This window comes from Saccostrea cucullata, unplaced genomic scaffold (genome assembly GCF_032062105.1).
Source record: "Saccostrea cucullata isolate Sc308-1 unplaced genomic scaffold, CSIRO_AGI_Scuc_v1 ctg2627, whole genome shotgun sequence".
Lineage (NCBI taxonomy): Eukaryota > Metazoa > Mollusca > Bivalvia > Ostreida > Ostreidae > Saccostrea > Saccostrea cuccullata.
This window is the reverse complement of record NW_026938072.1, coordinates 68,143-80,228: the sequence shown is the minus strand read 5'-3', so window position 1 is coordinate 80,228 and position 12,086 is coordinate 68,143. Positions and strand designations below refer to the sequence as shown.

Sequence of the window (12,086 nt, the reverse complement as noted above, 5' to 3'; positions counted from 1 at the left end):
ATTTAAAAAAAATGCATGAATTAGCGTTATTTCTCTGTGAGTAGGCTAACCTTTGCTCTTTCAGCATAGAACCTCTTGGATAATCTCAACCTTAATTGTACATGAAAATGGATAGGATAGCAATGACTGATAAGTCTAAATATATTTGCAATCAAGTTAAGCACTTAAACGTTAAGGCACTTCCAGCCTCTTTTTCTCTCTTTCCCTCATCTTTTCGCTTCTTTATTTTAACATTTTACGGTGTGTTTAGGACTTCCTCTGAGAACCTTTTTTATGTAGCTTTCTTTTCCTACATATTAAGCAGCTTGCATATCATACGATTTTTCCCTTTTCTGGTGTTAAAAGCAATATATAAATTCTACAATATTAAACATACTTTAAAAGAGCTCATTTAGAGACAATGTTTTCTTTAATACCAAATGGGGGTGGGGCAATACCCGTTTAAAAGAATAACACGACTCAAAAATTTCTTTTAGCCAACACAAAAAGTAAAAAAAAAAAACAATGCAAGGGGCAGAGAGGGGACTATAACACAGCTTATTTTTTTTTTGTTTTGTCAGGGGAACATAATTCCTGTCATTTCATGCTTTGCATCTATTTGAATTTCATTAAGTTTTCAAAATGTTTTTCTTTTAATTTTTCCTAAGCTTTTGCAATGTTTATTAGCAGTTGGATTCTTTTCTTAAACTTCAGTTGCAAAAGATTTAGTCTGTAAAAGAGAAAGCAATAATAAAATCTTATAATAAGGTAAACTATCATGGATTTAGTACACAAATACCAATAATAGTTGCTTAAAGAGGTATCACAGCTCATGTGATCTGATACATCGTTTTTACACGCCGACTATAAATAAAATTTATTTTACTTGAAGAGCATAAACTATTAGTTTTGATGCGAAAAATCTCAGAGCCTTTGTTTGTTATTGTTTAGCATAAGTTTCTTGTCCTCGATAGTTGTAAGAGCCGTCACATTTCTGACATTTCTGAGTCGTATTATTCTTTTAAACGGGTATGGCCCTACCCACATTGGGTATTACAGTAGCAGTCAAATTGGTATCAAATTTGAATCGTCCATGTCCGTATTTTCTTCCATCGACCTGGCAGTTTTGACATCTGTTTAGATTTCCTGGTTGATTTTGACATATGTTCTCTCTTAAATAGGAGGGACAATTATAGGAACCATTGCAATGATATTGACAGGAAATCTTTAAACATCCACTGTTCATGTTAAAATAAGAATTTCCTGGATATTGCCACCATCTGACAGCGCAATGCCCACACGTCTGAGCGCTGCAAACGACGAAAGCGACAAGAAGAAGAAGAAGAAGAAGAAGGAGAAGAAAGAACCTCAGCATATGAAAGAATCAAAAGTTGAACGTTCCCACAATTAATAAAAATACTTTTTTTTATTAAAATTATAGTTTTATTATATTTGAAGAAGAATGATTTTATATAAACTAGAAGGTAGCTAACACTTTTTGTAGAGACCATATGCGTGTAATTACCATATTTTCGTAAATATGTAAAAATGTATATGAAATTCATACATTCTGAATGTGATATTTTCACTAGATTTGTTGATTTTGTAATCAAGAGTATGAAAAATCTATGTAATTATTCATATTTCCATGCGGAAAAAATTAAAAAATAAGTGAAATGAATAAAAAAAAATTAAAACATAAATTTAAATGCTTTATTTTAAGTGAAATATATTTCATTCGTTTGAATGGTTGCTGTTATAAGGATTTCCACTCCATTTCCTTGATCGTTGACGTACACATGTACCATAATAATGAGTGACAAATTATGAATAATAGTTGAAAATAATATTATTGATCTGCAGTGCTTGTAAAAATAATTTCTTAACTGAAATTTCATTCTGAGAGATACACAGGTACGATAAAGTTTCCCAGAGAATATCGCAGTGTACACTGTGCATGCACTTCTCTGAACTACAAATGCATGACGTCATAATTGAAAATGACGTCAAGTCACTGCAAACTTGAGCTGTAATGATGGGGAGAGTGTCATAAACTTTACACCGTATTTCAAACTGCATATAAAGTTTCAAAAAGCTAGTGTAAAATAAACGTGTCTTAATCTTTTTCAAAAAATCTAATATATCCGAATAATTTAGATAACTTTGTTTTATTTGTCTTCCTTACAAGACAGCGTGTTTAAGATATGTATGAGAATATACGTTTGATATTTGCCCTTTTGTATAAATACTCTTGGATAGAAGCAGGATTCATAATTTGTGCAAAAAAGAGCCCGACGCAGGTGATAAATGAGGATCAATTTGAGGTCTCTTGTGAAAATTTGTTAGAGAGGTTTTCCCTCCAACTGAACATTGCTTGGGAAAAATGTATGATGGTTTTGATTTTCAGCAGGTGTCGACGTTAGGTGGAAAATACCCTCAGATTTGTAGGTAAGTTGAAGTTATTGTAAAATATTTTGTACCAGAGTAATAGTTTAACTTTTCCCAAGCACATTTATTTACAAAAAAGGTATAAATAATTGTGTTATAGGGCTGCGCCGAAGCGATTTATGTGAAGCACTTTACCAAGATAAAAATGACCGTCACGTGATCAACGAGGTCATGTGATATCGTAACAAATATGTTTATATATAGCCTTGGGAACTCTCTATATGAATTGGCCATATAAAGCTAGGTACATAACTTAAAAATAAAACTTAAAATCGACCTTGCAATGCAGTGAGAGAGAGAGACAGGGAATATGTTGTACTTTAAAAGCATTATATGTATAGAACTTCTTAAAAACGAAATATGAAAGTAAAGCTTTACATTGTAAGTCGTTAGCAAAGCATGCGAAACTCGGGATAAAAATTGTACAATAGAAACGAATTATTATATCCGCACTTTCTAAAGAAAGTTCGGGTATATTGTTGTTACTCATATCCGTCCGTCCGTCTGTCCGTCCGTCCGTCTGTCACACTTTTCTTCCCTGAACTCCTCTTACATTTTACACAGTAGCCTAATCATCTTTTGGGAGATGGTTGGTGGTGTCATGTAGATGTGCAGTAAGGTTTCGGAATTTTGATTTTTCCCCAGGGGGTCAAATGGGGGTCGAAAAATGACGTTTTTTATGCAAAAAGCCCCGTCTTCCCTGAACTCCTCTTACATTTTACACTGTAGTCTAATCATCTTTTAAGAGATGGTTGGTGTTGTCATGTAGATGTGCAGTAAGGTTTTGGAATTTTGATTTTGCCCCGGGGGGTCAAATGGGGGTCGAAAAATGACGTTTTTTATGAAAAAAGCCCCGTCTTGCCTGAACTCTCCTTACATTTAACACAGTAGTCTAATCATCTTTGGGGAGATAGTTGGTGGTGTCATGTAGATGTGCAGTAAGGTTTCGGAATGTTGATTTTGCCCCAGGGGGTCAAATTGGGGTCGAAAAATGACGTTTTTTTTATGCAAAAAGCCCCGGCTTCCCTGAACTCCTCTTACATTTTACACAGTAGCCTAATTATCTTTTAAGAGATGGTTGGTGTTGTCATGTAGATGTGCAGTAAGGTTTCGGAATTTTCATTTTGCCCCCAGGGGGTCAAATGGGGGTCGAAAAATGACGTGTTTCATGCAAGAAGCCCCGTTTTCCCTGAACTCCTCTTACATTTGACTCAGTAGCCTAGTTATCTTTTAAGAGATGGTTGGTGTTGTCATGTAGATGTGCAGTAAGGTTTCGGAATTTTCATTTTGCCCGGGGGGTAAAATGGGGGTAGATTTTTTTTTTTAAATATTTGATATTTTTAATCACCCTGCATTCTAGAACGTCCCTAATATTTTATGTATAAGCTTTAAACTAGAAATATGTCTATAGGACAAGAATGTCCCACTGGATGTATATTACTTATGCTACAGGAAAATTTGTATTAGTGTATAAAGTTTGTTGAAAATATCTCGAACAGTTTCTTTAGAATTGAAACTAAAATCTAAATAAATTGGATGTAGATTATAAATTCTCACCAAATTATGTATAAGTGTATGCTAAACATAAAAATGTCTTAAATTATTTCTTTAAAACTGAGTGAAATACAAGTTAAAAAGGATGGAGGTCAAGGTCAGAGAAATGTGCAAGGTGAAGTTTTTGATGAAATCATCAGCATATTATGTATGAGAAAAATATCTTGAATGATTTAATGAAACTGAGCTTAACACTTTTTCTAAGAAAAGAGAGGTCAAAGGAAAGGTTAGGGCCAAAATGTTAATTGTTGCAGTTGAAAAGCTTACATCAGTATGAATTTACTATTAGCATATGAAGTTTGATAAAACTATAATTAATGGTTTATTTAAAACTTAGATAAACACATATTTTAAAAAGTGAGGTCAAGGTCAAAGGAAAATTCAAGGTCAAAATAAGTTGATGTATTAATAGCTCTCAGCAGTATGTATCAGCATATGAAGTTTGATAAATATATTATGAATTGTTTACTCAAAACTGATCTAGACATTAATTTTAGAAAAGTGAGGTCAAGGTCACAGGAAAGGTCAAGGTAAAAAAGAGTGAAGCATTGTAAAGCTTCCATCAGTATGTATGATCATGTGTAGTTTCATTACACAACTTGAATGGTTTTTTAAAAATAAATCTAAACAGTAATTTAAGGAGGCTAGGGGGTCAACAAATTATTTTTTTATCAACCACCAGTTATAACTTAAATTTTGGGATATGATATCTGAAGCTGTCAACTATCATTTGGCAAAGAAAAATTTCATAAATTTTAGTTTTAAAATTTGATCATTTCATTATATCTTTATATGGAGCTCTTCCTCTAAAGGAGATCAAAATAGTCTTAAAATGGCCACAACCACCCAGCCTCTTTAAAGAAAAGTTAAGTGTAGGTCAAAGGAAAAGTCAAAGTCAAAAAATATTGCTGCAGTTGGATATTTACATCAGTATGCATCAACATATGAACTTTGATAAAAATATCTAGAAAGTTTCTGTGAGCCCGATGGAAAGACAGATGGAAGGGTGGAGGACGGACATGACAAAAACTATACATGTATTCCTAATCATGGTGTGGCATAAAAAACTTGAATCTTTTCACATGTAATAAACATGTATAATTTGAATGCCCTTTTTTTTCTCTTTCAAATTGATCAATTTAAAATGTTATCTTTGGAAAGTAGGTAAAACTTTAAGGTCAAGGTCTCACTTGGGTTAAAAAATCATGGTATATTTAGAAAGTTTCGTGGTAATGTACATGTGAAATATGAAAGCACTATCTCTTATTATTCAAAAGTTATGACCAAGGTTAAATCTATTGTGACAGATGCACATACTAGCTCTCAATAAGATGGACAAACTGACAGACAATTGAGATTTAATGTCCCCTCCCTTTCCCCAAAACGGAGAACAATAATGCCCTTGCTGTTCTTGAGAAGATTTATGATGGAAAAAATCCCCTGCATATTTCTTAAAGCAAATCAATATTGTGTTTTTATGTCATTTTGTTTGTTGTTGAACATCCCTCTCAGGAATTATTCACTCATATGGAGACACCACCACTTGAAAAATAATGAGGACAAGTTAGATTTGAGGTCAACATTCATTTTAGGAGTTTTCAACCATTAAGACATAAAGAAATATTAACTCGATCCTTCCCCTCACCCCTTCCCACACCCCTGTTTGTTTATGTATGCAAACTACTACTTGTTTTTACATTTTAAAAAAAAAATTATACAAATAGTTTAATGTGAGCCATCTCTGAATGATTTTCATTCCTAATTCTAGGAAGATAGGATGACACAAATTCATGAATAAAATGTCAAGTAATCTTATCATTGATGCACTTTTATTTAATTTAATGCAGTCATATTGTTAACATTTCCAGCTCATTAGGAGAGTGGGAATGACCTCCTGGGGTTCATAACCTTTATACCATTAAATTTACATAACATAATAACACAAGAAACAAAATTATGGATAGTCAAATGGAAAAACTTTCCAACTATATAGGAGTCACATGATCATTTGTCATTACAGGGACAGGGAGTGGATTGGGAGATCCCCCCCCCGGAATTTGCAGGACTATAATATATACTGGAGGAAATAAAAATGACTTTGGATGCCCTAAGTGTCCCTACACCCTAGATAACAGACCCAACCATAACTTTTTTTTTTTTTTGCTTCTCAGGAAATTTTGGTCTGGAAACCCCCCTCCCTCCCAGTCCCAGAAAAAAATTCTGGATCTTGTAACTGAATGTAACGGGGGATAACTCTTCAGAATATCAAATTCGTCTATTGCAGCATCGGATGACCTTTGATCCTTTAAACTTGAACCTAACCGTTTGCATTTCAGACTATTTTACCCAAATCTATACCAAAACTTTGTACTTACCGATTGTCATTATTTAGGTCCTGTAATCTTCATGAAATATAATCCAATTAAAACACAAAATGAAATAATTCCTACTGACATATATGCAATGATGTGTATACCACACTAGTAGCCTACTGCACGTGCAGTGAAATCTAGATATGATAATGCCAATGGTAAAACTAGTACTTAAGTTCGGTACGTGACGCAAGCCCAATGTGATGCAGGTGTTCAGATACATGTATAGTTCAAGAAATAAAAATTGAAAATTATCATTTACAAAAGATGTTTTATCTTAACTTTGCCATCTAGGCCTATTTCCAAAAACAGGCAAATAAGGTGTGTTTTTGTGTGTGTGTGTGTGTGTGGGGGGGGGGAGGTGTGTGTGTGTGTGTGAGGGTGTGTGAGGGTGTGTGTGTGTGTGTGTGTGTGTTGATGGGAGAGGGGTGGGGGTTGACTAAATTGATTATGTATATGGCAGCTTTCAAGAAGTTTAGAACTGCCTAACCAAATATAAATAAACTTTGCACATTTTGAAAAATTCATCAAAAACGCTTTACACTAATTTGAATAATATTATTTGTTGTTGATCTATAGATATGAGAAAATAGATTTAAAAAGTTCCAATTATGTGCCAAAAATTTATAACCCCCCCCCCCTTTATCAAACCTAATTTACATCATTAATTTAATTCTGTTGTTTATTTTCAGATTGGTAATGAATTAAGAATATGAAATACCTATTAGATGGAGGCCCATGGATCACATGGTCACCTGAGCATATGATGCTCAATTTGATGAATACATGTATTATGTAAATTATTGAATTATATTGACTTTTTCCTTGGTAAAGCCCAATATGAAGAAGTGTGCATTTAGAGGTAAACACCTTAGTGCGGGTATTACTGTCTCATGACAGCATCTAGTTTCACATCAAATTTTTACATGAATTCGAATCTGATGACAATTATAAATTTCTTTTAAACTTGATTTACTTGTCAATCTTTTCCATTAGCTTAAGAATTGACAACGCAGAGATTAACCGATTGTATTTTTGCACATATCTTAACTTTTACGAGCTCCAATACACAGTGTAAAAATAGAAGCATGAAGTTTTATTTAATAGAAAACCATTACTGCATTTAGTCATATCAACAGCTCATTACCTATTCATTACCATTCATAGAGCAAATTATCTTCAAATCAGAAACCTTTAAAGTTTACGGCCGATGCAGATGTCAGTTGGAAAAAAAATGCTTAGATGTGTATATTTTTATTCCTGGCACGTAGACATATTATAGAAAATGTAAGCACGTTAGCGTAATATTGAAAGGAGATAGAGAGAGAACAATACATCATTTCTCTTTTATGCTTAACATGTACTATGTAGATCATGTATAAATAGATGTACATATGCATACACAGTATTTAAGTCATCAAAATTTCATTACTTTTACTTTTTATTTCCACCACGGTCGTTTCTAAATACTTAGTGCTTAATTCAACCTTTTTAGATTTTTGAGTCGTTTCTCTTCTAAAAATGAAACATACAATGGCGCAAAATTCAATAATACAATATCATGTCGTACTTTACAATACTTGATATCATTATAATACAAATATACACAATAAATATAACTATACACAGTTAACTATCGTCAAATCATTATAGTTTTGATACATTTTTATGCAATTGTAGAAGACATTACTGCTTATTTCAATATAATTTGCATTGGTAGATTTTTGGTGTTTAAGTAGTCACAATGTTGAATTACAATACGATTACCGCATAATATGACATTTACTTCGACAGAGATGATAAGTTTCACATCTACCAGACAGCAGCTTACCGAACTTCATTTGAAATTTAAGTGCTGCCAACCATTACATTATCCAGATGTTAGTGATATTCTACTATTGCTTTGATAATTATTCTGAATGAAACTTAAACTGCAGACATTGTTTTCGATATCTCTTTTCTTATTTTGTATCAGATCCCTCTTCTTAGCAAAAAGAAAGTATTTTTTAATTTTAAAAAAAAATGCATATGTTGTATTAATGATAATTTTTGAAAAAATACAAATTTGATTGCAGATTGCAAAGTTCATTTATTCAAACTGTAATAAAATATAGTTTTACAAAAGAACAACTGAAGCATTTGTCTCTGTTCACCGCTAAAGGACAGCAGAGGAATTCGTGTCGATAACAGTCTTTACAATATCGCAACCACCTGACAGCTGCATCCACCCTCGCCACTAACTGTGATCATCATTCCTCTGACTCCTTCGTTTTCTTCCGCATGGTATTTTCTTTCTAAGACTCCTTGGGCAATAAGTTATCCCATTGCAACCGCATTTACAAGTGTATCGAGTACACAAAGAGACCAACGAGAAAGTTTGATTTCCTCGGTATCGCTTCCCCATGCTATAGCAATCTCTACAGGACTGAACAGTGCAAGCGACGACCGCAAGGAAGGCAAAGAGAAACAGCAGCTTCATCTGCATAACAATAGGTGGCTATTAAATGTATAATTACAATATCATCTAGCAAAAAAGGAACAATATAGAATATACATGTAATTGACATATATCGCAAGTTTCAATTACAAGTGCATAATGATGTATGGTCTTGGTTTTATTTGGGCCTTAAAAATTTATTGTGTTCAAATTTTTATGAAATTTGCTTTCATATGGGTTGAGTATATGAATATAATTATAAACAAAAAATATGGCAGATTAAAAGATCTATTCTGTAAATTTGGTACATTTCTTAGCTTTAAAGAGAAAGAAAAAAAACAGAAAAAGTGTTATTTGTGGGGTAATTTTCATTTGAAAAACAATGACCACTTACAATCACCTCCATATCAATTTCAAGATATATTGTGTTGTAAAATTGTTTGTATAAAAGTCACATTTTCAGTACGATTTTTGGCGATGCATATGCTTTATATCCTCTTTAAGTAAATTTCAATGAAAACTGGTGTTTTCTACAACTCTTAAAGAAAATAAGGAAAAATACATACAATTTCGTGACAAAAAATGTGCATGAGAAAAATTTATTTATTTATTCTTACGACATGCATGGAATTTTTTTGATTCAGAGGGCGTGAGATTAAATTTATTACTTCACTTTCATATTTAAAAAAAAGTTAAAGAGCACATTTTCATCAAAACTGTACATTTAGCGAATTTTCAAAGTTTTTTTTTCGCATGCAGAGCATAACGGTAGTAAGAGATCACTATACCCGGCGTCTGTCTCTCTGTCTGTCACACCTTATATCTCAAAAACTGTAAGAGATTTGGACCTGATATTTTGCATATTTTTTGTTTGGCACTGTGGCATTTGTAAATTGCCATGGTTACCAACCTCATGCCCATTTATCTTGTCCTTTTACCTACTTTACTTACAAGTAAAAAGTGTCAATATACAGCATACTTTTGACATTTAAGGAGTAGTTCACTTAATGGCTCTGGTAAATTAATTTTAAAAATTTGTTTCTCTATAATAATTTTATCAAAAATCAAATTTTTCAACATTTGTCAGTATACAGTATTTGTCAGAGAAAAAATTGTACGTTTTTACTGAAAGGTGTTACGAACAATGGGAAAAAACTGATTAAAATTATAATAAAATGATTCCTGGATGCATGACGAGTGTCTGCTTTTGGCAACAATTTAAAAGATTGAATAATTGATTAAATAAAGAAAATATACATTTTTATAATTCTTTTAGTCAACAATTATTTGCATTAAAACTACCGGTATTGAAATATCAAAAGTATTTTTTTTTTTCTAATTTATGAATTAAGATATATATATATATATTTTGCAAAAAAATAGCAAAAAAAAAAAAAAAAAACATGTGACGTCATAGGAGGATGGAACTGACATCAGATAATTTTTAAATTTCTTTCGATGATATTTTTACTTTTACCATTCATAAATGATTACAAGAAACATAAAATAAAGTAAAAGAAGACAAGCATAATAACCTTACTGGAAATCTAGGCTTTACTTGATAAGTACATACCTTTATTACAGGGTTACACAATGAATGAATGGAAAATATTTGGTCATTATCTTTTATAGTAAACAATTAACACTTAATATTCATACCATTAGTTTATTATCACTATTTGTCAAAAAAATAATACCATATGTAAAAAAGTAAATCAGACCATTCATTTCAAATTAATCACTCAAAATTACCTCAAAAATATAGTTATATGTAATTGAAAAATTGCATTAATTCGTGTAATTCATCTCTAAATAGGTTAACTTTTGCTTTACCGCACCATCCTAGACAGAATTATTACCACAGCATCACCAAAAAATGGTGATATTTGTTCATTATCCTCTCTGACAAACTCAGCCTTGTGCATGAAAATGGTTAGGATAGCAAATGCTCAAAATATTTGCAATCTAAGCATTAAATTTTAAGCCTTTTCCATTCTTTCTCTCCACCTTGTATTCGCTTCTTTTTCTTTAACCTTTAAAGGTGTGTTTAAGATTTCCTCTGAATTTTTTTTCCAATGATTTCCTTTCCTAAATGATCTTGTACGACGTCCCTTTTCAGGAGTTAAAAGCGATACATTTAACTATTACAATTATATGAAATATATATCAAAAAGAGCTCATTTACGGGCAATTCTTTTTTTTTGAAACATGATGTGGGTTGGGGCATACCCCTTTAAAAGAATAATACGACTCAGATATTTCTTTTAACTAACACAAAAAGGAAAGATAAATATTAACTCAACTTTGTTTTTTTTTTTGTCAGGGGAAAAAGATAATTCCTGAAAGGAGGTGTGGGTGAAAGATACTTCTCGCTACAAGCCACTAAATAGACTCTTTCTACCAACTTATGTCTGTGTTTGTAGGGGTGGAGAATTGGATTACTTCTTCCGGCTAATTTATTTTAAAAATCTAATAACTTTTAATTGAATAGCTCTCTCTGTGCACTCGCGCATTCGTATTGGCTAGGGATGTGAACAAATATTCATTTGAAGACTCGACTATCTTGTGTATATACATGTGTGTCAAATTTCGACTAAAATTTATTTCAGTCTGTTATTCGTAAAAAAAAATGCTATTCAGATTGAACCTAATTAGCTTCATAATTCATCAGTGTCCATGCCCCACGGTTGAGGGCTCTTCCGAGTAACACAAGGAAAATGAAGCATATTATTTTTCTTTTAAGTGATTATTTAGTGTTAATTAATCTAATACAAACATATATACCTATGTATGTGTTTCCTTCTAATCATGTACAGGCATCAGCTACAATAGGAAAATATCAGTAAAATAAAAAAAAAAAAAACTGTATGTACAATATAAAATGTTTTTCAATTTTATTGAATAAATGTTGTTTGCAAAAATATCATGTAATCACACATAAAAACCAAAGAAGTAATTAAAACAATGTTTTGTGTGTGTGTGTGTGTGTGTGTTCAAAAGAAAACAACTTTAAAATCTTTGACAGTTTCATATTAACTTACGTATCTGGTCCTCCCATCTTCGTTAGCCAAGGGTTTCCGATCCAAAATCTACTCTACAACCCTTGGCAGATTTGGCTGAAAAATTTAGAACTCGCGCGAACGAATTTGATTGGCTGCGAAGTCCCAGTTTTTACTAATCGACGATTTTCGGATGAATTAAAGTATGTTCGTGTTTTATGCCAAAGAAGGGTATTATTTACAAGGGTTGAAAGTTAGGACGTGATATATGCTAAAAAACAAGGGAGTAATTAATTT

The 12,086-nt window shown here is 32.2% G+C and overlaps 1 long non-coding RNA gene across 1 annotated transcript; it reads right to left on the bottom strand.

Moving 5' to 3' along the window:
- Positions 1 to 8,417: 8,417 nt before the first annotated feature.
- Positions 8,418 to 10,417, bottom strand: LOC134249369 (uncharacterized). The gene is made up of 2 exons (XR_009988263.1): positions 10,364 to 10,417; positions 8,418 to 8,832 (listed from the first exon to the last, which is right to left on the bottom strand). It is a non-coding gene; the product is annotated as an uncharacterized LOC134249369 (long non-coding RNA).
- Positions 10,418 to 12,086: the final 1,669 nt, after the last annotated feature.